The sequence below is a fragment of the Macrobrachium rosenbergii genome, chromosome 51, assembly GCF_040412425.1.
Source record: "Macrobrachium rosenbergii isolate ZJJX-2024 chromosome 51, ASM4041242v1, whole genome shotgun sequence".
Lineage (NCBI taxonomy): Eukaryota > Metazoa > Arthropoda > Malacostraca > Decapoda > Palaemonidae > Macrobrachium > Macrobrachium rosenbergii.
The window spans coordinates 66,293,293-66,318,508 of record NC_089791.1 but is presented as its reverse complement, the minus strand read 5'-3'; the positions used below and the strand labels follow the sequence as shown (position 1 = coordinate 66,318,508).

At 44.0% G+C, this 25,216-nt stretch overlaps 1 protein-coding gene across 2 annotated transcripts in view; it reads right to left on the bottom strand.

Annotated features, from left to right (window-relative positions):
* LOC136833472 (LETM1 domain-containing protein 1) overlaps positions 1-23,579 on the bottom strand; it is a 414,955-nt gene extending 391,376 nt beyond the window's left edge. The window contains exon 1 of one of the 2 annotated variants that reach the window (XM_067095677.1): positions 23,405-23,579. The gene's annotated coding sequence lies outside the window, so the exon portion shown is untranslated. The remainder of the gene's footprint in view (positions 1-23,404) is intronic. The other variant, XM_067095676.1, reaches the window with a different exon arrangement.
* Positions 23,580-25,216: the final 1,637 nt, after the last annotated feature.

Below are 25,216 nucleotides of genomic sequence, written 5' to 3'. Positions count from 1 at the left end.
ATCTGGTTAACCTAAATAATCACCACACTACGTGAATACCACCCTAGTTAAATGAGCGCACCCTAGATAATAGACTTCCTGTTAAACATGGACTAATAGAATAACCTTCCAACCTTCAGGAACTAAGAGAATACCATCTCAGCTAAATAAATGCACCTAGATAGGAGAATTCGCCGCTATACAAGCTGCTAATTGAATGTCTCTTAAGTAAAGGAAGAAAACACAGATGGACTCTCAAGTAAACTGCCTCCAGAATAGAAGACAATGAACAATTCCTTAGAAAGGAAGATGAAGTGGTCATACTCTGAATACTGTGCGGTAATGAAAAAAAATGGTTAAATGCTAAATATAATGTAAAGTCAAAATTAAATTGTATTCAAGGGCATAAAGCTCGCACCTCATGAGAATCATGTAGTGTGCCTAAACTGTGTTTGTGGAGTGAGAGCTTATGAACCAGAACCCTCTCTCCATATTCGCACCGGACATAAAGACATCCCCGCTTGATTGCTGGAACTGAACGCTTGCAGATAAAGAACCTTAAATGAACGAGGCAGAGTTTTAGCCTCCGACTCTGTCTTCGCCACGAATTCCGGAAGAAGAGAAATACATATTTCCCGCCTAGGAAACCAGCCAAGAAAACTTCCCAAAGCTCGCCCACCTTTCTATCTGCAGCTAAGGCCGAAAGAAGGAAAACCCTAATCAGTTGCCTTAACGTTAGAACTTCCGACAAATCTCACAAAGGAGTCTGAGTCGGCAAGACCAGACATCAAACTTAAAGGAATGTAATAAATCATAGATCTTACTACTAGAAATTTTCGGGAAGATGGAAAAATGTACTGATAAGTGTTGAGCGGTAGCTAGCAGTAGCCGAAAACAGAAGAATCTTGACTTTCCGAAGGAATAAGAGAAAATCAGCTATTTTGGTTATGGCAGGCCTAAAGATGGAATGACCTTCTTTACTACACCGACTTCCACATGTCCAGTTGACATGGTAAAGCTTACAGGTTGACTTTCTCAAGCTGAAAGAAACACTGTCTAGACATAGCTTTAGAGAGTCTGGTCTGTCTAGCTGTTTGTTTGGCAGTCACCTGCAACTAGGTTCATCACATCATGCAAGAGTTTGGATGATATTGGTGAAACTGCGGTTGTCTAGAAGATCTTCCGCATAAGAAGGAACATCGGAACTTCCGTAAGGAGCATTAGGAGTTCCAGAAACCGAGGGCGTTAGGGCCAGCAAGGAGCTAGAGTCATAGACGTCTTGACACTCCCGCAATACCTGATTACCTGATGAATGAGACTGAATGGCGGAAGCCATACACCTCTAAAGTTCTAATGATCTTGTTTCCCCCGAGTTCTCAGATACGACACGGCAGTTACGATGTCGCAAAGCAGACCCACTACTCTGTTGCACACTAAGACTGAAAAACACCTGAGAGGTTCCTTTACAGCCCTGAGTGCCCGAAGATTATGACTCCTCTCGTTCCCGATCCCTCCAGAGGCCCAAAGCCTGGGTTCCTCCAAGGTTGCTCCCCAACCTTGATATGAGGCATCTGAGTACAGATGAACGTCGGGAAGAGGGGAGACTATAGACCTTCCGGGTGTCAGATGGACTTCTTCTGACTATCACATAAGAAGTTCTGACAAGCAAGAATCGTTCCAGACTAAACCTGCATTCTTGATGTGTGTGGTACCAGCGACTCCTGAGACATACCTGAAGAGGGCATGCAGAGACAACAAGACCCTGGAATTAAAGAAGAGAGAGAGAGAGAGCGAGAGAGAGAGAGAGGACATAACTCTCCCTAAGAGGCTTCTCCAAGTGGGTATCTGCTGTTCCCTGTTGGACAGGAACACCTTTACTTCAACATTTTGTACCCTCGACGATGCATAATTGCCGACACTGGAGACATGAGTTTGAAGCAACAAGTTCGTTATACTGCCACATCCCCTAAACCCAGGGCAGCCACACTAATCATAGCCTGCTGTGACGCTACTGCTGACGACGGCTACACGAAATTGACCATAGAAGAGATATCCTCTTCCCTAAAAGACTTGCAGAGCGCAAAAGGCGCCGTCAACAAAACCTTCTCCGAATGTCCGAATAGTGAGGCAGAAGCTTTGAAAGAAGTCCCTCCTCCTCTGCCAAAGAACGTTGTACAGTCAGGCGAAATGTTAACCTGGTATGTCAGCCCCACTGACATCGAAGTGATGAGGTGTCAGGCAGTACAGGATCAGAGGGAGTATATCCATCTTGTTTGAGAAAACCCTATCACCCCGGACACATCCACACAGAGTGGGACAAGGCCTCCAACTGGCTGCGAAAGGTGTCTTCCAAGATACACACCTCCCTAGATGAAACTGAGACTAAACAATTGACAAAGGAACCCAAGAGAGAAGAGCCTCAACAGATACGTTGAGAGGAACCTTGACACCCGCAGAAGGGTTACCCGTTACATTGTTAAAACCCCTCCTGAATAGGAAGCAAAGCTGAATCCTGCTTACTCGACCCTATTAAAGCCACTAACCTACGTCTGCCTCCCTCAATGCCTGCCCGACACAGCCAGATTCTTTGATGATTGAGCAACTACCAGTTCTGTCGCATATAGCGACTCGAACATCGCTTGATTCAGTAGTGTAGGCTCCTCTGGAACCTTGCATTGAGGATAAAGAGTGTGGATGAAGTCCACCATCCACTTATACTCATTCTCATTAGCTGAAGGAGAACTAATATCCGGTACCGGATCCTCTTCTTCAAATGAACAATCCTTGTTGGACTGGTCTGACCGAGCCGGAACAGGAAAGAGGCAGGCTGACCCCTAGCAAACGCCAAACTCGAAAACCCGGAACTCACCACACCTGGGTGCATGAGACGGACACCTGACGTATCAATCACGAACATACTGGAGGCACCAAAGTAGGTTGTACAAAGCCTGCACCAAAGTAGGTTGTACAAAGCCTGCACCACCCAACATGGATGACGCAACACCTGGGCCGACCACATTTGGGCGGACAACGCCCACTCTGAGAGTGAAGAGGCCGCAACACCCGAGCCACACAAATCTGGATGTATCAAAACCGCATGAGAATGGGAATCCGGAACTGAAGACCTTGATGACCCGGAATCAACCCTGAACCTACATGGATGCCTAGACGGAGGGACAGAGAAACCTGCAGGAAAGTTGAGAAAGAAGAAGCCGAAGGAGGGAAGAAGGAAGAAGCCACACTCAGAGTAACGCCGACGTTGGACAGATGGAGAAGGTACCAATCGGACCGAACTCAAGGGAGTTTCGAAGGGGAAGATACGAGGTACCGAACCCAAGGTAACAGAGGAAGGCAAATCACCAGCTATCCTGGAGAATGGAAAGGCTGAGGAAACTATCGGTGCTGATACACTGAACGCTGGCGCAGGTGAACTGCCGACTGCCGTAGCATCCGCAAGAATCGCGGAGGATACATTACGGTTACGAACCCATAAAGAATGAAAATAAGGAGTTGCTGACGCCTCTGCAAACACCAAGGAAGCAACTAGATCGGATGCCTGAGAAACTACAGGATTCGCAAAAGGTGATAAAGACGATGGATCCGTTAAAAGTACCCCTTCCCTTAACCCCAAAGAGAGAGAGGGAGCCGCTAATATCACAGGGTTGAACCAAGAGAAGCCTTTGCTCTGCTGAGTTAAAAGCCAAGAAAATAGGGTGAGCAACAAAGACCCTGAAGAGCCCTCCGAAGAGCGGACTGAAAAAGAAGATTGAGAAGGGCAATGGAAGAAGGCTTAGAAGAAAATGGGGAAAAAAGGGAAAATTCCGTAGTGGCCGAAGAAAAATGTTATTTTTATGATAAAATAATCATAAAAATGTCATTTTTATATAAGTAACTTACCAAGTAATTACATAGCTGATTCCACATTGTAAGGAGGTGGGAAGGAGCATGAACATATTCTACTCCAAAACATTAAGTAAGTACTGTAATGAGTTTGAACTAGAAAGGTTGCTAACATTGAATAAATGTTGTTTCCTTACCTGTTGAGAAAGCTGCTGCAGGAAGGTACTGCCTCTGGTCAGTGCTTCTCTCAACTTGTAGTGGACGTGGTAGTATAGCCAAGGGCCGCCACTACATTAATGGGAAACTTTGCAGCAGAGGAAGTACACCGTATGCTGACAAAGTTTTTAAAAGCTGCCTTGCCCTGGGCAAAGACCAGAATATCAAATGAAAACACTGTCACCTGCACCACAGAATAAAACCAAAAAACCCATCCATTATCAAAGATAAAGTATGAACTGGTGGGTACTCCGGGTACAATGTACCCCCAGGCTTCCCAACGACTCAAAACCTTAAGTCAGGGCAAGTGGATAGCAGGGAACAGATAGATTCTGCATGCTTCCTCTCCCAGCACCATGCCAGCCACGGATAAAGGTCCTAAAGTGCTACAATTTTCAAATACAGTTTCTATGTCCTTGAGGTAGTGTGAGGTGAATATAGACTTGCATCTCCAGAACATAAACTGTAGGATTGAAGAAAGAGACAAGTTGTGTTTAAAAGCGAGGAAAGTTGCTACTGCCCTAATTTCGTGAGTCTTAACCTCAAGTAGAGGAAAAGCTTCTTCCTGGATCTGAGAGTGGGCTTCTAATATTAATTCTCTAAGAAAAGAGGATATGGCATTTTTGGAGAGCGGGCGAACTGGGTTTTTTTAACAGAGCACCAGAGGTTGCTCAAAGGTCCTCTAATCTTCCGTCCTCTGAAGATAGTACCTGAAGGACCTCCCTGGGCAGAGGAGTCTTTCTTCTTCCTCAGGTCCTAAGATATCCATAAGGTTCTTGATGACGAAGGACCTAAGCCAGGGTTTAGAAGGGTCCTCGTTCTTTGTGAGGAAACCAAGAGAAAGAGAGCAGACTGCGTCCTCTTGTGTAAAGCCTATTCTCTTGTCTATTGCTTGTAACTCGCTAATACGTTTGGCAGTAGTGAGAGCCGTTAAAAAGTCTTTTTGTGAGATTCCTGAGGGAAACAGAACGAAGAGGTTCGAATTGAGGACCTGAGAGCCACTTCAGTACAACGTCTAAGTTCCAAGAGACATTGGAAGAACTATCTTTCTTGGACATATTGAAGGATTTGATCAGGTTGGTGATATCTTGATTAGAAGACAGGTCCATCCATCTGTGCTTAAAAACTGAGCTGAGCACTGACCTATACCCTTTGATGGTAGAGGTCGATAATTTCCTGATGGACTTTAGGAATATCAAAAAAGTCAGCTATTTGGCTTATAGATGTCTCAGAAGAAGAGACGTTATGGCAGGCTGCACCACCTTCTGAAGACTGTCCATTTTGATTGGTAGAGCTTTGTAGAAGAAGCTTGTCCGCATTTTCGCAATTGCCTCTGCAGCTTGTCTCGAAAACCCTTTTGCTCTGACAAGGCGCTTGACAGTCTGAAGACTGTCAGGCCAAAGCAGATAATCCTTGGTGGAATCTGAGAAAAGGGGTTGTCTGAGCAGAGACTGTTTTTGTGGAAGTAGTCTTGGGTAGTCTACCAGAGTCAAATCAAGTCTGGAAACCATTCCTTGTTCGGCCAAAATGGGGCTACAAGGGTCATGGAGGTGTTCTGATGCGTTGACAGCTTGTTGATTACTTCCCTGATCATTCCAAAAGGAGGGAAGGCATACACATCTAAGTTTGTCCAATCCAAAAGTATGGCGTCCGTGCTCCATGCTTGAGGATCCGGGACAGGAGAGCAAAAGAGGGGCAGACGGTGGTTTCTCGACGTCACGAAAAGACCCACTGTGGGTTTGCCGCACAGTTTCCAAAGGTTGTCGCAGACTACTGGATTCGAGGTCCATTCGGTTGGAAGGACCTGTTTGAGGCAGCTTAATTTATCCGCAATCACGTTCATCTTCCCTTGAATGAACTGGGTGACAAGAGAGACTTAGTTCTCTTCCGCCCACAGAAGGAGATCCTTCAAAATCTCGTACAGGGAGAAGGAATGACTGCTCCCTGTTTGCGAATATATGCAAGAGCTGTGGTGTTGTCTGCGTGTACTACAATCTTCTTGCCGTGGACCAGATCCAAGAAGTATTGAAGGCCCAGGTGAATTGCTCTCAGTTCCTTTATGTTGATGTGAGCATTCTGTTGTTCTGTAGTCCATGTTCCAGAGACTTCCCGACCTTCCAGAAGTGCGGCCCAGCCTAGGTCAGAGGCATCTGAATAAAATTGAAGGTCTGGGTGCACTGGGAGAAGAGACTTCCCTTCCCGAAGTCTTTCTCCGCACGACCACCACTGGAGATCCTCTTGGATTTCCGATGTAATCAGGAAGATGAAAGAGTCTGGTTGGGTTTTTCTGCACCAATTCGCTTTGAGGAAAAACTGAAGGGGTCTCATGTGCAGTCTGCCTAGATTTACAAACTGCTCTACTGAAGCAAGGGTCCCCAGAAGACTCATCCACTACACTGCTGAGCAGGAAGGAAGAGCAAGGAACTGACTGACAGTCTGAAGGCAGTTCTCGACTCTTTTGGGCGACAGAGAAGCCCGAAAAGTCTGAGAGTTCAGTATCATCCCTAAATAGGGAATCTTCTGAGACGGAATCAGAAGGGATTTCTTTTTGTTTATGAGGATGCCTAACTCCTGTGTCAGGCGAAGAGTTCTTCTCAAGTCCTCCGCGCACTTTTCCTTTGATGACAAGTGGAGAAGCCAATTGTCTAGATATAAGTTGATGTTGATTCCCAGAAGGTGAAGCCAATTCCCCAGAGGAGCAAGGATTCATGTGAAAACTTGAGGAACTGTCAATAAGCCGAATCATAGGGCCCGGAACTGTAGTATCCTGTCCTGAAAAACGAAGCATAGAAATTTCCATGAGTCTGGATGAACAGGGACGTGAAAATACGCATCCTGCATATCCAGGGTGACCATCCAGTCCCCCTGTTGTACTGAGGACATGACAGAGTGAACGGTCTCCATGTGAAACTTCGTCTTCAGTACGAACACATTCAAAGCGCTTACATCTAGAACGGGCCTCCAGCCCACCGAGGCCTTCGGGACCACGAAAATACGATTGTAGAAACCTTCTGAGTGGGGCTCTAGCACTTCTTCCACTACTCCTTTGGAAAGAAGGGGTTCAACTTCATGAAAGAGGGCCAAAAACTTCATGGAACCTTTTGAGTATGCTGTCAAGGTGATTGGAAATGTAGTTAAGGGAGGAGTCTTTACGAAAGGAATGGAGTAACCCTCCTTGAGAACCTTGATCACCCAGGGGTCTGCTCCTCTGTTCTCCCATTCCTTCCAGAAAAGTAGAAGTCTGGCTCTTACCTGGGCGTGGAGGACTAACTTCATTTCTTGGGGTTGGATTTGAAAGAAGACCTCTTAATGGACTTTGTAGGAGGTCGGAAGTTTGATCTAGGTCGAGTCTGGGTCGTAGCTCTCCCTCCACGAAAGGGTTGAGACTGAAGAGGGGAGAATGATCTAGATGAGGAAGGCACAGGCTCCTTAGGATGTCTAGTGGACTGAGTCAACAAGTCAGAGGTGGACTTGCTCTGTAACTCTAAAAGAATATCCTTCACTATGTTTTGAGGAAAGAGGTGAGACTTGTCTAAGGCAGCAAAGAGTAGAGCTGACTTCTGAGTCGACGAGACTCTTTCGAGGCGAATGAACACCAGAGCTCCCTCTTCTTAAGGACACCCATAGAAAAAGGAGGCGAGTTCTAAAAAGAGCCATCTCTAATTGCTCTGTCCGAGCATGAAATAACTCCTAGCCAATCAGAGGCAAGATCTTCAACTAAATCCGGGAAGTCTTCAATCTTACTCCCTAGCACCCCGATGGCCCAATCTAGGAAACTAAATATCTCAAACACCTAAAAAATATTCTTGATAAGGTGGTCTAGTTCGGCTGAGGAAAACATTATCCTGGCCAACAATAAAGCCTTTCTAGGGGATGAATCCACCAGCCAGAGAAGTCCCCTTGGGAGGAGGCAGGAACTCCCAAGGAACGAGCTTCCCTGGTGGCATAGTAAGAGTATCTCATCTTCAACAATTTGCTGGGCGGAAAGGCGAAAGTCGCTTTGCCCTGTTCTCTCTTAGCAGCCAGCCAGGCATGAACTTGTTTGAGAGCTTTCTTTGAGGAGGAGGAAAGAATAAGCTTGGGTAGTCAGGTACCTTCCGACAGATGCTTTTTCATGAGGTAGGTAGAAGCCGGAGAAGTAGGCAAAGCAGGAATGAAGAAGTCCGGGTAATTCTCCAGGAAGAAACGCAGGAGAGACGAGTAGGAAGAAGAGGGAACCGTATCCTGAACAATCTTTTCCTCCTCCGAAGAGATAGGAGACAATGATTTATCCTTGGACTCTGGAACAGACGCAGATTTCTTCAAAAGACCCACAAGCTCAGTCAATTGGCGCTTGAGTGGGACTAAAGAATCTTCCTGGACCGATGAAGAAGGCGGAACAGCTGAAGAAGGTGCATTGGTTCCAGAAGAAGAAGCTGGGAATTCAGTTGTAGGCATTGGAAGTTAGGGAGTTGGTGCTGGGCGCTCATTGGCGGAATTCTGGCGTATATCGGCAGGCGCCGGGCGCTCATTGGCGAAATTCTGGCACTCATCGGCGGTATTCTGGCGTGAGTCGGCGGGTGCCGGGCGCTCATCAGTGGAAGTCTGGGGAGAAGAATCGCTAATATTCGCATGTCTCTTGAGTGGGGGCGATGAAGAAGAGTAGCGATATGACTTCTTGCACGGACTGGAAGATTCTGAATCAGAAAAAAGACGGACAGGAACACACTTTCCAAATGTTTAGTGGACGCCTGGGAGCGCACGACAGGCTTGACAGAGGGATTGACTGCCCGTGGGCAAACGCTGCAAGCCTCCCCTTGGACCTCCATATGTATTCTCCCCAAAGGAGCAGGACAGTGACCTTCGTCTAGGAGCACTGGTGAAAAAATGCCACCTCCTCAATATTCACAGCACTAAAACTTCTCACTGCACTGTCAACACTTACATTTTTTTCCATTAGAGATTTAATTGCTGACCCCATTTCCATAATGGTACTAGATAATACAGTAAATTTCTGATCAAACCTAGATTCGAGGCTGGCAATGGCACTAAGAGCGGAATCATGGAAACCTGGAACAGGAGCAGATGGTAAAGTAGGAGGAGTTAGGATAGGAGGGGGAGGAGGAACTGGAGGAGTGATAGTTCTGTCATCCCCTACATTTCCATAGGAATTGACTCTGCGTTAGCCCTACTGGCTGCTTTCCTCTTCTTATCCCTTTCTAATTTGTCTAGATGAGATTTCAATGTTTTCCATTTCTTATCCTCCCAATCCTGACACTATGCAAGTATTATCCTTACTACATTCTTGCCGCCTACATTTAGTGCATTTTGTATGAGAATCGTATGAAAGCTTAGTTAGCCTAGTTCTACAACCCTCGGAACAAAAGCGAATACTAGATGAACTGGAATCAGACATCGTTAACTAAATAAACTAAAGTTAACTCGAACGACAATTCAACAATGGCAGCAAGCCACAAAGCAACAAATTCTGAGTACTTCACCAAATTCGTGCAAAACAAAGCCGAAAGGTGAAGAAGCAGCTGCGTGAAATCTTTCGATGTTAACCGGAAGACGGCAGAAATCGAATTGAGCTGTCCACTGGTTTGTTTCCTCGAGTCCCGGATGGTGGCGGACATTGTCACCACTACACACTAATGATAACATAGCGCCACCGCTTCAAATTTTGAATTTCTAAAAGCAGGTTAGGGAATCAATAGCTATGTAATTACTTGGTAAGTTACTTATATAAAATAGACTGGTTTTGTTCGCCCCACCCCTGATAATCTTGATAGACATCATTATCAAATTCAGAAAAGTCTCTAAGACATGATAATGAATATTGGAAAACTCAATCACCAGAATTACCATCATTGCAAGACAAAAGAAATTTTAACCCCTGAAGGAAAAGGAACCTTCGAAGAAGGAGTTTTCAAGGAAAAACAAAACAAATTCAGAAACAGATACATCAGAAACCAAATCTGAACGACCTTTAACGGATCTGGAAACCCTTTGTCGCACAGAGCACGAAGCAGGAAATAAAACAGACTATTGATCTACATGTGAGACCTAAACATTAGTGACCCCAACAAACCTGAACCCAAAGAAGACTGCATAAATCAACTACTCCTCCTGAATACTTCCTAAAAAGTAGAATTCCTACTCGTCTGAGTGATTCCCAATTCTAAATTCACCTTAGAACTTATGCTTTTAGAGGGAAGGGGGGAAATCTGCTGCCAACACTGCCTGCTCCGCACTGGGGGTGGCCGGCAGATCCTACCTTTGAGGTTTGTGGTTTTCTATGACCCCCGGCACCTGTTAGGGCTGGTTCTGGAACAGGCAGGGGGGCTGAAAAAGAACGATTAGTATCTACAACACTAGTACTACTATCCTTATCTCTAGTTTCCGTTAATTTGGTCATAAAGCTAGACAAAAAAATAGACTAGACATACTAGCTGGTAACTTGCCCTCTAACTTTCTGAATAATTATTCCATCTGATCTACTGACCAAGACTGATACTACTCTGCGTCTTCCTACATAAAATACAAACAGAATGTTGATCGTGTTTGAGGGTACTCATCCTACGCTTGCAGGACTTCAAGGGCCGATGAGCGTTAGCATCGTCAGCAGTAGAAGGCTCTGTCGTCTATGATGTAAACGGCGTGGAAGTATCGGCGCTAGCAGATGGCAAAGTCTTCTTGTCTGACTTATCCAATCGAGTCCAAAGTACCGATCCCAAAGTCAAAATCGGGAGAGAAGTTCCAAATCCAATCAATAAAGTATCCATCCAGGAGAAAACGCATTGAAAACAGTCCAAATCGTGATCTGATGTCCAAATTCTTAAATGGGGGTCAGGCTAAATGACCAAAAGTTCACCTGATGTGGGACACACCCACACAGCATGGCGAACAAAAAGCAATTGGGGATCTCGGCCTCACTTGGCCTGGTTCGGGCTGATAGGTGACCAGGGCTAATTCAGGTGTTCAGGAGTGTATTTCAATAGTAAATTTAAGACAAGATTGAATTTTGTAGAAATGACAGATTCCAAACCAAAAATAACTCTATAGTTCCAAATATTATGTGCATAAAGTCACGACTGGTTGGGGAATGGCCAAAGACATGAAGTACTGTACAATACTCACTGATTTTCCTCGAGATAATTTCAGAGGTTTTTAGGTCGCTCTTGGACAGAAGAGGCAAGGAATAAGCTATGACATTGTTGCTCAGGTCATAGAGACCAAAATATTCAAACGACCAGCAGTCAGGTCAACCATGAATAGGAATAGGGAGAGCCAGGCAGCAGCTGCCAATAACTCAGTAAGCTGACTTATGAATTTCTCCCAAACAGCCTAATCCCTAGTTCATAGAGACAGTAAGATCATATTGATAACAAAATCTAATCAAGCAGCAGAGTTTGAACCTCGGGTCACCACACTGTGAAGACCATGCAAACGCAACTGCGCCACCACAACCTTACATACTTATCAAGAGCTCTAAAGACTTGACGGGGACATTGATCATGATGTTTATCTGACATGCATCCATCAAGGTCTGAATTACAGTGGGTTAGGACTCTGGGGAGCCTCTAAAACTTCCTGGGGCACTCTCTGGTTGAAGTATAATTGTGGGAAAACTCAACAATTGACTGACCTTGAGCCTTCCAGGATACTAACATTTCCATTATTTTGTATCTGAAAATTGTTTAAGCTGACTTTTGATTGTCATCAAAATGACATTTTTAAGATAAAATAAAGTTTTATATATACTTACCAAGTAATTACACAGCTATTGGTTCCTAACCTACGGCAGCTTAGAAATTCAAAATTCGCGTGACGGCACTTCTATCGTTTGTGTGTAGGTGACAAGGTCCCGCCCACTATCCGGGACTCAAAGGAACAACTCATCAGAGAGCTCAATTTGTTTCATGCTCTAATTTCCATGCAAGGGGGAGTAGGGCGGGCTCAATCATGTAATTACTTGGTAAGTATATACAGTATAGAACTATTTTATCAAAAATGTAATTTTTATATAAGTAACTTACCAAGCGATTACATAGCTGATTCCACATTGTTAGGAGGTGGGAAAGAGCATGAACATATTCTATTCCAAATCATTAAGTAATGAATTTGAAATAGAAAGGTTGCTAACATTAAATAAATGTTGTTTCCTTACCTGTTGAGAGAGCTGCTGCAGGTAGGTACTGCCTCTGGTCAGCATTTCTCTCAACTTGCAGTGGGAGTGGCAGTGTAACCAAAGGTCGCCCCACATTAGTGGGAACTTTGCAGCAGAGGAAGTACTGTACACTGTATGCTGACAAAGTTTAAAAGATGCCCTTTCCCTGGGCAAAGACCAGAATGCAAAATAACAATACTATCACCTACACCACAGAATTAAAACCATATCCCAAACCATTAAAAGAAATGAAACTGGTGGGTACTCCAGGTACACGGTACCCCCAGGCTCCCCATAGACACAAAACCTTAAGTCAAGGCAAGTGGATAGCAAAGGAACAGAGAGTTTCCTATGCTTCCTTTCCCAACACCATGCCAGCCACAGGTAATGGTCCTAAAGTGTCACAATTTTCAAACATGCCAGCCACGGGTAAAGGTCCTAAAGTGTTACAATTTTCAAACATGGTCCCTATGTCCTTGGGGTAGTGTGAGGCAAAGATGGATTTGCATTTCCAGAATGTTGACTTCAAGATCGTAGGGAGAGACAAGTTATGTCTAAATGCCAGGGAAGTTGTGACTGCCCTAATTTCGCGAGCCTTGACCTTGACTAACGGAAAGGCTTCTTCCTGGACCTGAAAGTGGGCTTCTAATATCAACTCTCTCAGAAAAAAGGAAATGGCATTTTTGGAGAGCGGATGAACTGGGATCCTTTCAGAACACCAAAGGTTCCTCGAAGGTCCTCTAATCTTTCCCGTCCTGTGACGGTAGTAACTGAGACACCTCACTGGACAGAGAAGTCTTTCTTCTTCCTAAGGCATCCATAAAGTTCTTGATAACGAAGGATCTTAGCCAGGGCTTGGAAGGGCCCTTGTTTTTAGCAAGGAAACCAAGAGAATGAGAGCAGACTGCATCCTCTTGCACAAATCCTGCTCTCGTCTATCAGCTGCAACTCACTAATACGTTTGGCAGAAGCAACAGCCACTAAAAAGAGAGTCTTCTTGGTGAAATTCCTGAATGAGACAGAATGGAGAGACTCGAACTGAGGACCTGAAAGCCATTTCAGTAAACATCTAAGTTCCAAGAGATGCTGGAACAACTTTCTTTGCTTAGACCTATTGAAGGATTTGATTAAGTCACCGATATCTTGACTGGAAGACAGATCCATTCCTCTGTGTTTAAAAACTGAGCTGAGCATCAACATACCCTTTGATGGTAGAGGTCGCTAACTTCCTGACAATCTTCAGGAATGTTAAAAAATCAGCTATTTGACTTATAGATGTCTCAGAAGAAGAGACGTTATAGCAGCTGCACCACCTTCTGAAGACTGCCCATTTGGATTGGTGGAGCTTTGCAGAAGAAGACGCACCTAACAATCACCTCTGCACCCTGTCTCAAAAAGCCTTTTTGCTCTGATGAGGTGCCTGACAGTCTGAAGCCTGTCAAGGCCAGAGCAGACAACCCTTGGTGGAATCTGAGGAAGTGGGGTTGTCTGAGCAGTGACCATTTTTGTTCCTTGTTCAGCCAAAAGGGAGCAACTAGGGTCATGGAGGTGCTCTGATGCACAGACAACTTGTTGATTACCTCCTGATCATCCTGAAGGGAGGGAAGGCATACACATCTAAGCCTGTCAGTCCAGAAGCATGGCGTCCGTTGCCCATGCTCGAGGATCCGGGATGGGAGAGCAAAAGAGTGGAAGACGCTGGTTTCTCAACGCTGCGAAAGAGATCCACTGTGGACTTGCCCCATAGTCTCCACAAATTGTCGCAGACTAACAGGTCTAAGGTAAATTCAGTCGGAAGAACCTGTTTGAGGCGGCTTAATTCGTCTGCAATAATGTTTATTCTCCCTTGAATGAACCGGGTAACAAGCGTGACTTGATTCTCCTCTGCCCACAGGAGATCCTTCTTCTTCTCATACAGATAGAAGGAATGAGTGCCCCGTTTGCGAATGTAAGAAAGTGCAGTGGTGTTGTCCGCATGCACTACTAAATCCGAGAAGGACTGAAGGTCCAGGTGAACTGCTCTCAGTTCCTTCACATTGATCTGAGACTTCCGTTGCACTGTCATCCATGTTCTGGAAACTTCCCGGCCGTCTAGGGAGAGTGTCCCAGAGTAGGTCGGAGGCGTCTGAATAAAACTAAAGGTCGGGGCTCACTGGAAGAAGAGACTTCCCTTCCTGAAGTCTTTCTTTGCAAGACCACCACTGGAGATCCTCTGTGATTTCCGGCGTAATTGGTAAGATGAAAGAGTCTGGTTGGGTCTTTCTGCACCAGTTCACTTTCAGGAAAACTGAAGGGGTCTAATGTGCAGTCTGCCTAATTTCCCAAACTGCTCTACTGATGCAAGGGTCCCTAGAAGACTACTCACTGTACTGCTGAGCAGGAAGGAAGTACAAGGAACTGACTGACAGTCTGAAGGCAGCTGTCAATTCTTTTGGGCAACAGAAAAGCCTGAAAAATCCAAGATTTCAGTATCATCCTAAATAGGGAATCTCCTGAGTCGGTGTTGTAAGGGTTTCTTTTCTTTTTATGAGAATGCCTAACTCCTGTGTCAGGCAAAGAGTTCTTCTCCAGTCCTCTGCACACTTCTCCTACAATGGAAAGTGGAGAAGCCAGTCGTTCAGGTACAAGTTGATATTGATTCCCAGCAGGTGAAGCCAATTCCCCAGAGGAGTGAGGACTGGTGTGAATACTTGGTGCTGCCGACTAGCTGAAGCATAGAGCCCAATAGTACTCTGCCCTGAAATATGACGCTAAGATATTATTTCCGTGAGTCTGGATGAATAGGGACATGAAAATACACATCTTGCATATCCAGGGTGACCATCCAGTCGCCCTGCTGCACTGAAGACATGACTGAGCATACTGTCTCCACGTGGAACTTCGTTTTCAGGACAAAAGTATTCAAAGCCTGACGTCCAAAATGGGTCTCCAGCCTACTGAGGCCCTTGGAACCACGAAAAGGCGGTTGTAAAAACTTCTGAGTGGCAATCGAGTAATTCTTCCACTGCTTCCTTGATGATCAGGGACTCGACTTCCTAAGCGCGAGCCAAAAATCTCATGGAACTTTCTGAATATGCTGTCAAGGCGATCAGTGATGTTACTAAGGGAGGAGCTTTCGTGAAAGGAATGGCATAGTCCTCGAGTACCTGGACTACCCAAGGCTCTGCTCCTCTGAGCGCCCATTCCTTCCAAAAAAGTAGAAGTCTGGCTCCTACTTGGGCACTGTGGACAAAATTCCTATTTCTTGGGGGTGGGCTTGAATGATGACTTCTTGATGGACTTCGTTAGAGGTTGCAGATTAGTTCTAGGTCTAGGTTTTCCCCCACGAAATGGGTGGGGCTGTAAGGGGGGGAACGATCTCGATGTGGACTTAGCCAACAGATCAGTCGTAGACTTCTTCTGCAAGTCTGAAAGCATCTCCTTACCTGTTACTTGAGGAAAAAGATTAGCTTTAGCCAAAGGAGCGAAAAGTAGAGCTGACTTCAGTATTAGCGAGACTCCTTTCGAGGTGAACGAACACCAGAGTTTTCTTTTTTTAAGTATGGCCATAGAAAAGAGGGAAGCGAGTTCTGTAGAGCTATCTCTTACTGCCCTATTGGCGCACGAAAGTACCCCTAGCCAATCAGAAGAAAAGTCTTTAGCGAGATCTGGGCAGTCATCAATCTTTCTAGCAAGAGCCCCAACAGGCCAATCAAGAAAACTAAATATTTCTAGAACTTTAAAAATATTCTTGGTAAGATGATCCAGTTCTGGGGATAAAAACATTACTTTGGCCATAGAAGAGGCAGTTCTACAAGCTGAGTCTACCAGGCCAGAGAAGTCCCTTGGGAGGAGGCAGAAACTCCCAAGGAAGGAGCTTCCCAGTGGCACAGGATGCGTAGCTGATCTTCATTAACTTGCTGGGTGGAAAAGCAAATGTCACTTTGCCCTGCTCCTTTTAGAGGCCAGCCAATCAAGTACCTCTCAGAGAGCCTTCCTCGAGGAAGAGGAAAGGACTAACTTGGGCAGCTTGGTACCTTCAGAAAACTGTTTCCTCATGAGGAAGGTAGAAGCTGGAGAAGATGAAGCAGCAGGAATGAACAAGTCTGGGAAGCTCTGAAGTAGAAACTTCAAAAGAGACGAATAAGCAGAAGGGACTGTATCCTGAACTACAACAACCTCCTCTGAAGATATTTGAGACAAAGACTTATCTTTGGTCTCTGGAACTGATGAAGTTTTCTTCAAAAGCCCCTTAGTTCTGACAACCGGTGCTGAAGAGGACTAACAAGTGATCCTCTTGCACAGAAGTTGATGGAGGATGAGAGGGAGGCGCCAAGTATCTAGAAGCTGTTGATGCGAGCTCGGCCATTGGAGCTGGATGCTCGGGAGCTGGCGCTGAGCGGTCAAAATCAAAAGTTTGGTGCGAGATGGTGGGCGCCGGGCACTTGGAAGTGTAGTAATACAAAGAAAGCTTAAATAGAGAGAGAGAGAGAGAGAGAGAGAGAGAGAGAGAGAGAGAGAGAGAGAGAGAGAGAGAGAGAGCAAACAACAATTAAGCCTTGGTTGTTATGCATTACGAGGCTAGAAATGTCAAGGAAGCTAACCGCAGGAAACAAACTTTATACAAACTCAAAACAATGAGCGAGTATATCGCGCCCAGGGCCATAAAACTGATCATAAAATCTGGAACCTGTGCCCTTGCGATTCAGCTGATCTAGCATTACCTAGCACCTCGTCAGGAGTTAACATTCCAGCCATATCTATAATCCCGCCTTCAATAGGAGGCTTTTACATGAATGTCTTGGAAAGGGGCTGGACAAAGTGAAGTAGTCCACCATTTCTCCAACTAGACATTCTAGGGAGGTGCTAGTAACACCTCCTCCTGAGGTAATTTCCAATCAAATCCTCCAAGGAGAGATTATTAACAACACCCACTACTGTCCTTCCCAATCAAGCTGTTCGAGGGGAGGCCTTACAGATAAAATCTTCCAATGAGGTAACTTCAAGGGAGGAGATGGAAGATAACAAGGAAAAGCAGAGGTTCCAGAGAAGCCAGAAGCCAGAGAAAGATCATTAGAGTCAATAGTCACCAATACGAAAAAGACGCAGCACTTCCTCCCTAGCTTCCGTGGTCCCAACCAGACTCTGACCACAGCTACTTAACCAGATTCGGTCTATGGGCTACTAACCATACCCAACCGCGGGCTACTTTAACCAGACATAAACTGAACTTTGACTAGCAAGAGTGGTTTTCAAGATGGTAAAACTGTAACCGTAATTGTACTTGTGTATGTAGTTAACTTTCATCATTAAAGTACGGAGCTCCCATTTCGTCTCCATTACGCCTTTGTGAGAGATATAATTACATTTAATATACATCCCTCCTAAATAATAAACTCGTAAGCTGCTGACTACGGGAGGAGACACTGTGGACGAATACATCGCCGACTTAGAAGAAAAAAACGCAGGTAAGAAGGGAACAATAATATGTCACACAAGTTATGAAAATAAAACTTGTGCACGACAGAAGAAATCGGGCGATATGGGTGCTTATAGCACTTGGGGCTGTCTCCTATTGACTGGCGAGGGTGAGCGGGAGAAACAAACTGATCCTGATAGCTGCAGGAAGGTTGTGGACTAACATCTCTGTACCTCTTTGCTGCCAAAGGAGATTTAAGAGGTGCAAAATAATGAGCAGGAGGATAGGTACTGCTACTTTATTCAGAATGCAGGCCGCTTATAAAGTGGCTTGCGGACATCACACAAAGGAATACAATTTAAGTGACCTGAGGTCAATTATTCTCGGTAATAATTACAATGGATACATAGAAGTAATGTAAAAAGTGAGTTCACAAAATTGACATAATAACATCCTAACACATGTGCAAAGAAAACAGATACAAATGAATTAGTAATAGATACATATTTACAGTAAACCCCCATATTCACGTCTCTCATGGTTCATGGACTCACGATTTTGCGGGTTTTCTCTGTGGAACATATCTAGCTGTCATTCGTGGAAAATTCGCCCATTCATGTATTTTTTCACCGAGAAATATTCACTAATTACTGTATTTTCATATAATTTTCATGAATAAATGCACTTTTTGTGATAAAACTATTAAAATACTTGGGTATAAGCATTTTTACAGGGTTTTTCTTGGTTTAAGCTATCAAAATGGGCAGTTCTAAGTGTTTTTAGAGGGGTTTTAAGCACCACTCGTGGATTTGAACTATTCACGGGGGGGGTGTGGGACGCATCCCCCACGAATACGGGGGGTTCACTGTATACAGGAAAAATATGGCTAAATTTGCTTGACCCGATCTTGAAGGAGTGATATAGAAGAAAACGGGTGGTGCACCATAGAAAACCCGCTCAGCGGGGACTTTACAAATACTCCCCCCCCCCCGACGTGGGTAACGTCTGATTAAACTAGGTATCTGCTGGGCCGTTGGAGAATGCCGTGGCTCCGCGAAGTCAGCTGGGGGGTGTGGTGTGAGCAGGAGCGGCTGGCTGTGGCGCTGTCTGGTTGCATTCGGGGGCAACCACACGTCCTCCTTTTGGGGTGGCTCAGCTGCAGAGGTGACTGTTCTTGTGGAGGGCGCTGCGTGGTATCGTCTGCTGCTTCCTCCAACAGGGCGGGCTTGAGACAGTCGACCAACACCCAGTCGTCCTTCCCGTGCAGGGCAACGCGAAATGCTTTGTCGTTCCGTCAGGATGGGCAGCACGCGGGGAGTGGGTAGCGGCGTGGAGGAGAGCGTGAGCCTTGGCGCGGGGGGGATGTGCGCGAGGGAGATATCTGAGTCTGCGAAGTTCGCTGTTAACTGTAGGTGGGAGGGAATGTCTGCGTCCATACTCACTATTGCCCTCTTACTTTTGGAGTGGGTTACTCGCGTCAATACGCACTTGGGAGCGCACCGTGTGGGTCCGCTAATGACACTGGTGATTTCCCGATGAGAGTCAGCATGCCCGAACGCTGGTTAAAGCGCCGTGTTTAGTCCGCTAGGGGCATAGGGTAGTTCATGGAGCCAAGACTAAGTCGCCGTTATGAGTCTGCTAGTGGCTCTGGGAACCACTCCAGGGTCACCACTTTAAGAGGTGCAAAATAATGAGCAGGAGGACAGGTACTGCTACTTTATTCAGAACGCAGGGCACTTATAAAGCAGCGTGCAGACGTCACACAGAGGAATACAACAGAATTTAGGTGACCTGAGGTCAATTATTCTCGGTAATAATTACAATGGATACATAGAAGTAATGTAAAAAGTGAGTTCACAAGAATTGACATAACATCCTAACTCATGTGCAAAAGAAAACAGATACAAATGAATTAGTAATAGATACATATTTATACAGGAAAAAATATGGCTAAATTTGCTTGACCCGATCTTGAAGGAGCGATATTGAAGAAAACGGGTGGTGCACCATAGAAAACCCGCTCAGCGGGGACTTTACAGAGATGCATAGCCAAGCTACACATGTCTCTTGAGCAAGCATGCCAAGGAAGAGAAACAATATGGGCGCTTCTTGCTTGGACTGGACTCCTCCTAATCCGAGGAGTGCTGATGCACAGGAACATCTTTCCAATGGCGTTTACTCAAGCCTGGGAATGAACGACAGGCCCGACGGAGGAGGTGACTGCCTGTGGGCAAACCGCAACAGCTTCCCTTGGAACTTCGATATGTCTTCTCCCCAGTGTGGGGAAGCAGGACAGGGACCTTCGTCTAGGAACACTGGTAGGACGGACAGCCACCTCCTCAACATGCACGAGACTCACTTTTCACTAGATCCTCACTCATCACATTTTTCTCCATAAGAGACTTAAGCACTTCCCATCTCCATAATGGTACAAGTAGTGTTCGAGTTATGACAATTCGTTTTATGATAATTCGCTTTTACGATGGGGTTAGCAACTAATATCGATAAAACAATAATTTGAAAATAAGTATTTTTAAATTTCGCACACGAATGGCACAGGCAACAGCGTACAATCGGGCAGCATACGGTGTACGACATGTTAATTAATTCAATGAGCCGACCTCACTTGCTCTCGCTGTGTAGAAAGCTAAAATAGGTCAGTGTTCGTTTGCAATTTTATGAGTTTTTTAAGTAAACTAACACTCAAATTTGTATCAGTATGTCTGCCACACACCCAAGTGTGTCTCCTGCTGGTAGTGTGAAAAGAAGAGGCAGTCTACCACTCTGGAGCAGAAAATGAAAATTATCAACCAGCGTCACTGGAAAGCCTGTCATGGTAACTGCACATGATGAGCATCTATTGCAGTCGACAGTATCCACAATCCTTAAAGATGAGAAATGGATAATGGAAGCTGTAAAGTGCATCTGCTTCCAGTTCATTCGACAGTTATATCAAAGAAGAGGATACGGCCTTTGGAAGAAATGGAGCAGTTACTGGTCACATGGATGGAGGACCAGATACAGAAGCATATGCCACTCAGCCTTTTCTGAAGTAAAGAAAAAATATGATGATAACACAACAAAAGTTTTATAGCAAGTGCTGGATGGTTTCATAGTTTCAAATACCGCCATAATTTTCATAGTGTGAAAATTAGCGGTGAAGCAGCAAGCGCTGATGCTGAAGAAGCCACTAAGTTTAAGGATGCTTTACATAATATCGTCATTGATGAAGGGTACTTGCCAGAGCAAATCTTTAATGTCTACGAAACAGGACTGTATTGGAAGCGTATGACTCAACTGTCTTACATCCATAAAGAAGCAACAACGATGCCTGGGTTTAAGGCATACAAAGATCGACTGACTCTTCTGCTTGGGGAAAATGTGGCTGGGTATAAACTCAAGCCACTCATGATTTATCACTCCAAATATCCAAGGGCATTAAAGAGAATCGACAAGCATACGCTTCCTGTGCATTACCGTCATGATAAGAAAGCATGGATGACTGCAATGCTGTCCGAAGACTGGTTTGTGCATTGCTTTATTCCAGAAGTGAAAGATTATTGTACGAAAAATAAAAACCACTTCAAAATTCTGCCCATTCTAGACAATGCTCCCGGACACCCTCAGAACGTCGGAGATATTAACGAGAACGTAAAAGTTGTGTTTCTGCCACCAAACGCAACTTCTCTCATACAGCCCATGGATCAGGCTGTTCAGGCTACGGATAAAGAGGAGAAAGATCTCAGAACTTTCCGGAAGGAATTCAATGCTCTGAACTCCATTATGAACATTGAAAAGGTGTGGAAGGAGGTAAAGAAAGAATGTATGAAAGGGGTTTGGAAAAATGTGCTACAAGTGCTTGTGACCTTATCTAAAGGTTGCGATAAGGATGACGAAGTTGTGGAAATTAATCAAAATATCTTGACAATTGGGAGAAGTTTAGATTTAGAAATTGATGAAGATATTCAATATCTTTTAGATGTGCAAGATGTAGGGCTAACGGCAGAAGATTTAATTGCACTTGCAGAAGAGAGAAAAAGGGCAGAAGAGGAAGAAGAAATTGAAGACGAGCCAGAGCGAAAGTTTACAACAAAAGCACTGGCAGAGGTTTTGCCTCATTTGAACATGGGCTGAAACTTAAGTAAAATGGATGGGAACATGGAGTGGTTTGCTACAGTTGAAAGAGCACATCAAGATGCTGTTCCATGATACCGAGTCACTTATGAAGAACAAAAAAATGCACTATGCAACTGACGATGAAATACTTCTTTAAAAGAACGACTTCAGCGGCATCGCCTTCCGCCACCCTACACACTCCAACCCTTCCCGACATTTGAGCCTTGATCCCCTACATCTCTCAATTATTTTCTTGAAACATCTGAACTAACAGAAGAAGAAATACTATCTGAAGACGAGCGAGTTGATGATCCTGTGGCTTTATCATCCTCCTTCTCTTCTGATTTTTAGTTATACCAGCATGGACAGCCTGACACCATTCACGTATGCCACCAACAGACCGAATCTTGGCGAGTACCCCTTAGGGTACAGTCTGATTCTTGTTATTCAATTTCTTTTTGCACTGCATTACCATAAGTCAATCTGCACTGAACCTGCAGAATTAGCTAATATTAATAATTACTACTATACCGTATATGTATAGAGTATACTGTATGCTAGGCTACTGTTTATGCATACGATATACCATACTGTATGCTACGCTAACTCTTGTTAGTGTTATTCAATTTCTATTAATACTGAATCATCATAAGCCAATCTGTAATTCTAAGCCGGCTGTCGCGGTGAGCTAGACTGTGGCAATTGGCGTTTTTTCTATGTTATTTTACTTGCTTTACAAAATTTTAAAAGTAATATTTTGTCGCCCGGTTGTAACTTAACAGATTGACCTTTGAAGACTACATGACTTGAATTACCTAACACAGGATAGGTCTAAGCCGGCATTCCGCGGTAGCCCCCTCCATAGCTAATACCGGCAAAATTGTAACCAGTAAACACCTCTAGGGTACGTTATGTTGATATTTTTAGGGTGTTTACTGGTTACAATTTTGCCGTATTAGCTATGGAGGTGGGGGTGGCTTGCTGCCGAATGCTGGCTTAGACCTACCCTGCGTTAAGCAATTCAACTCGCGTAGTCTTCAAAGGTCAATGACAGCTTAGTTACAGCCGGCCGACAAAATATTACTTTAAATTCTTGTAAAGCAAGTAAAATAACACAGAAAAACGTCAATTGCCATAGTCTACCTCACTGGGACAGCCAGCTTAGAATTACCCCAATCTGCATTGAACCTGCAGAATTAGCTGACATTAATAATTACTATACCGTATATGTATAGAGTATACTGTGTAGTGTAGGCTAGGCTACCATATATGTATAATGGTATTGATTACCTAGTGTAAGCTAGGCTATATTCGAGATACGAGTTTTTCAACAACCGATGGGTTTTTTTTTAACCTAACCCCATTGTAAGTAGGGCAATACCTGTATTAGATAATACTCCAAACTTTTCATCGAGGCTGGCAATAGCGCCAAGCGGAATCATGGGAACCTGGACCAGGAGTTCGTGGTAATGTAGGAGGGCTAACGATGGGAGAAAGCAGAGGAATTGGAGAAGTAACAGTTCTATCATCCACGATTTAGTATGGGAACCGTAAGAAAACTTAGTTTAGTTTTACAACCTTCTGAGCAAAAGCGAATACTACAGCAGAACTAGAATCCGACATGTTAACTGAGGAAAATCTTAAAGTTAACAAATAATCCAATGATGATAGAAAAACACAACAACCACAAATTGTGAATACGTCACCAATATCAGGCAAAGAAAACATCCAGAACAGTCATGAAGTTAGCTGCGAAAAACTACCGACGTTTCTCGGAAGCCGGCATGAAACGAATTGAGGCTTATTGAGAATTTGAGCTTTGCTGGTGCCGAGTTGTTCCTTGAGTCCCAGATAGTGGGCAGGACCTTGTCACCTACAGACAAACGATAGAAGCGCCGCCGCGCGATTTTTGAATTTTAAGCTGTCGTAGGTTAGAACCTATAGCTAATTACGTGGTAAGTTACTTATATAAAAATCTCCTTTAATTTCATTTAATTGATTATTTCACCGGGGATAAGGTATCACCACCTGCTTCAATACAGTACAATTAAAGAATTAATAGTGATCAAGATAAAAAAAACAATGAAGGAAAATCATTTACAGCACTGTTGAAGTAATTTTTAGTAATATTGTTTCAACTTATTCAGAGAGAAATTTCTGGAGCAGGAAATAACATTAATCAGATAAAAAGAAAGATCCACTTTAATCAGTGCACAGGCCAAAAAACAGTTACAAATTGCAAATAAGTACAGTGCCATTTCACAAATTAGCCCAATTTACAATATTAGATTTATCCATATCACGCATCTGTACCTAAAACATTGGTATAACCAACCAGCTGATTTGCTACAAATTGAACATTTTCAGCTGTATGATCCTGTGTAACACCACAGTGTGAATGCACGAATATATAAGAAACGCTAGCAAATAATCAGCAGTGTTTGCATTATGTAGCATCTATATTGATGAACCGGGTGATTTGTGAATCGTTTCATGATGGCAGAGAGTTCCCTAGCAAATGCTCAAGAAATCTTCTGTGAGTCTATTGAAACAGTGCTACACTTTTTTCTTTGCATCCAAGAAAATGCGTACAGTATTGTGTCTCTTAGTATACTGTAGTTTGTCTCGAATAATCAGGAAAATTCAAAATGTATAATTGTAACTAAGCTGGGATACAAGACTTGTGCATGTTCAATTCGGCGATGGATTTCCACAGCTACCTATTTTTATGTAACTTGCATTCAACCGTGTGAATATTATCTAGTTATTTTTAGAATACTTACATAATTTCTCTTTGTAGGCATTTTTGTCTCCAACCCTGCTTCCTTTCTTTAATTTTGTTGTCCAACCTCTGTACCTATCACTCCTTATTGCAAATGTGGGTTTTCTCCTAGTTTCACTTTAAAAACCTTGTACTTCATATCCTTTATTTTCTGGATGTCTTTATCTTGCTGTCCAAACAACCCAGTTTCCTTTCTCGCTGTCCTAAATGCTGAATGGCCAAGTACACGAGTGCCTTACTTGACAGATCACAGAAGAGGGAGGCTCATACAAGGTATAAGCAAACATCTGTGGACATGTGTAGGGTTTTCTGAAGAAGAACCCGCAGTACTTCTTATCAGGCTGCAGCAGTACACACAGAAAGAAGTGTCAGAAGAATTACAAAATAGATAGGGATCATAATTTCAAATACTCCTTTTCAGTAATAAGTGAGTAATAGATATTTGAAATGTACATTGTACCATTACGCAACCTGGAATTATCAGTAGAGACCTCTCTAACCAAATGTAGTATGCTTGCTCATGACTAAAAGTGTTACAGTTGTACCAATTGTTTATATTTCAGGATCATTTACTGCGGTGTACAATGACTAATATCTAAACAAAATTAATTACAAAGCTATCCAATTTATGGTCTATTTTCAAAGTATTATTAAATTATAAATGCTGGTTTTTATCCAGACAACGTATACGTGTTGTTTTTTCATACTTAAGGACGAATAGTTTTTTCGACTGCTA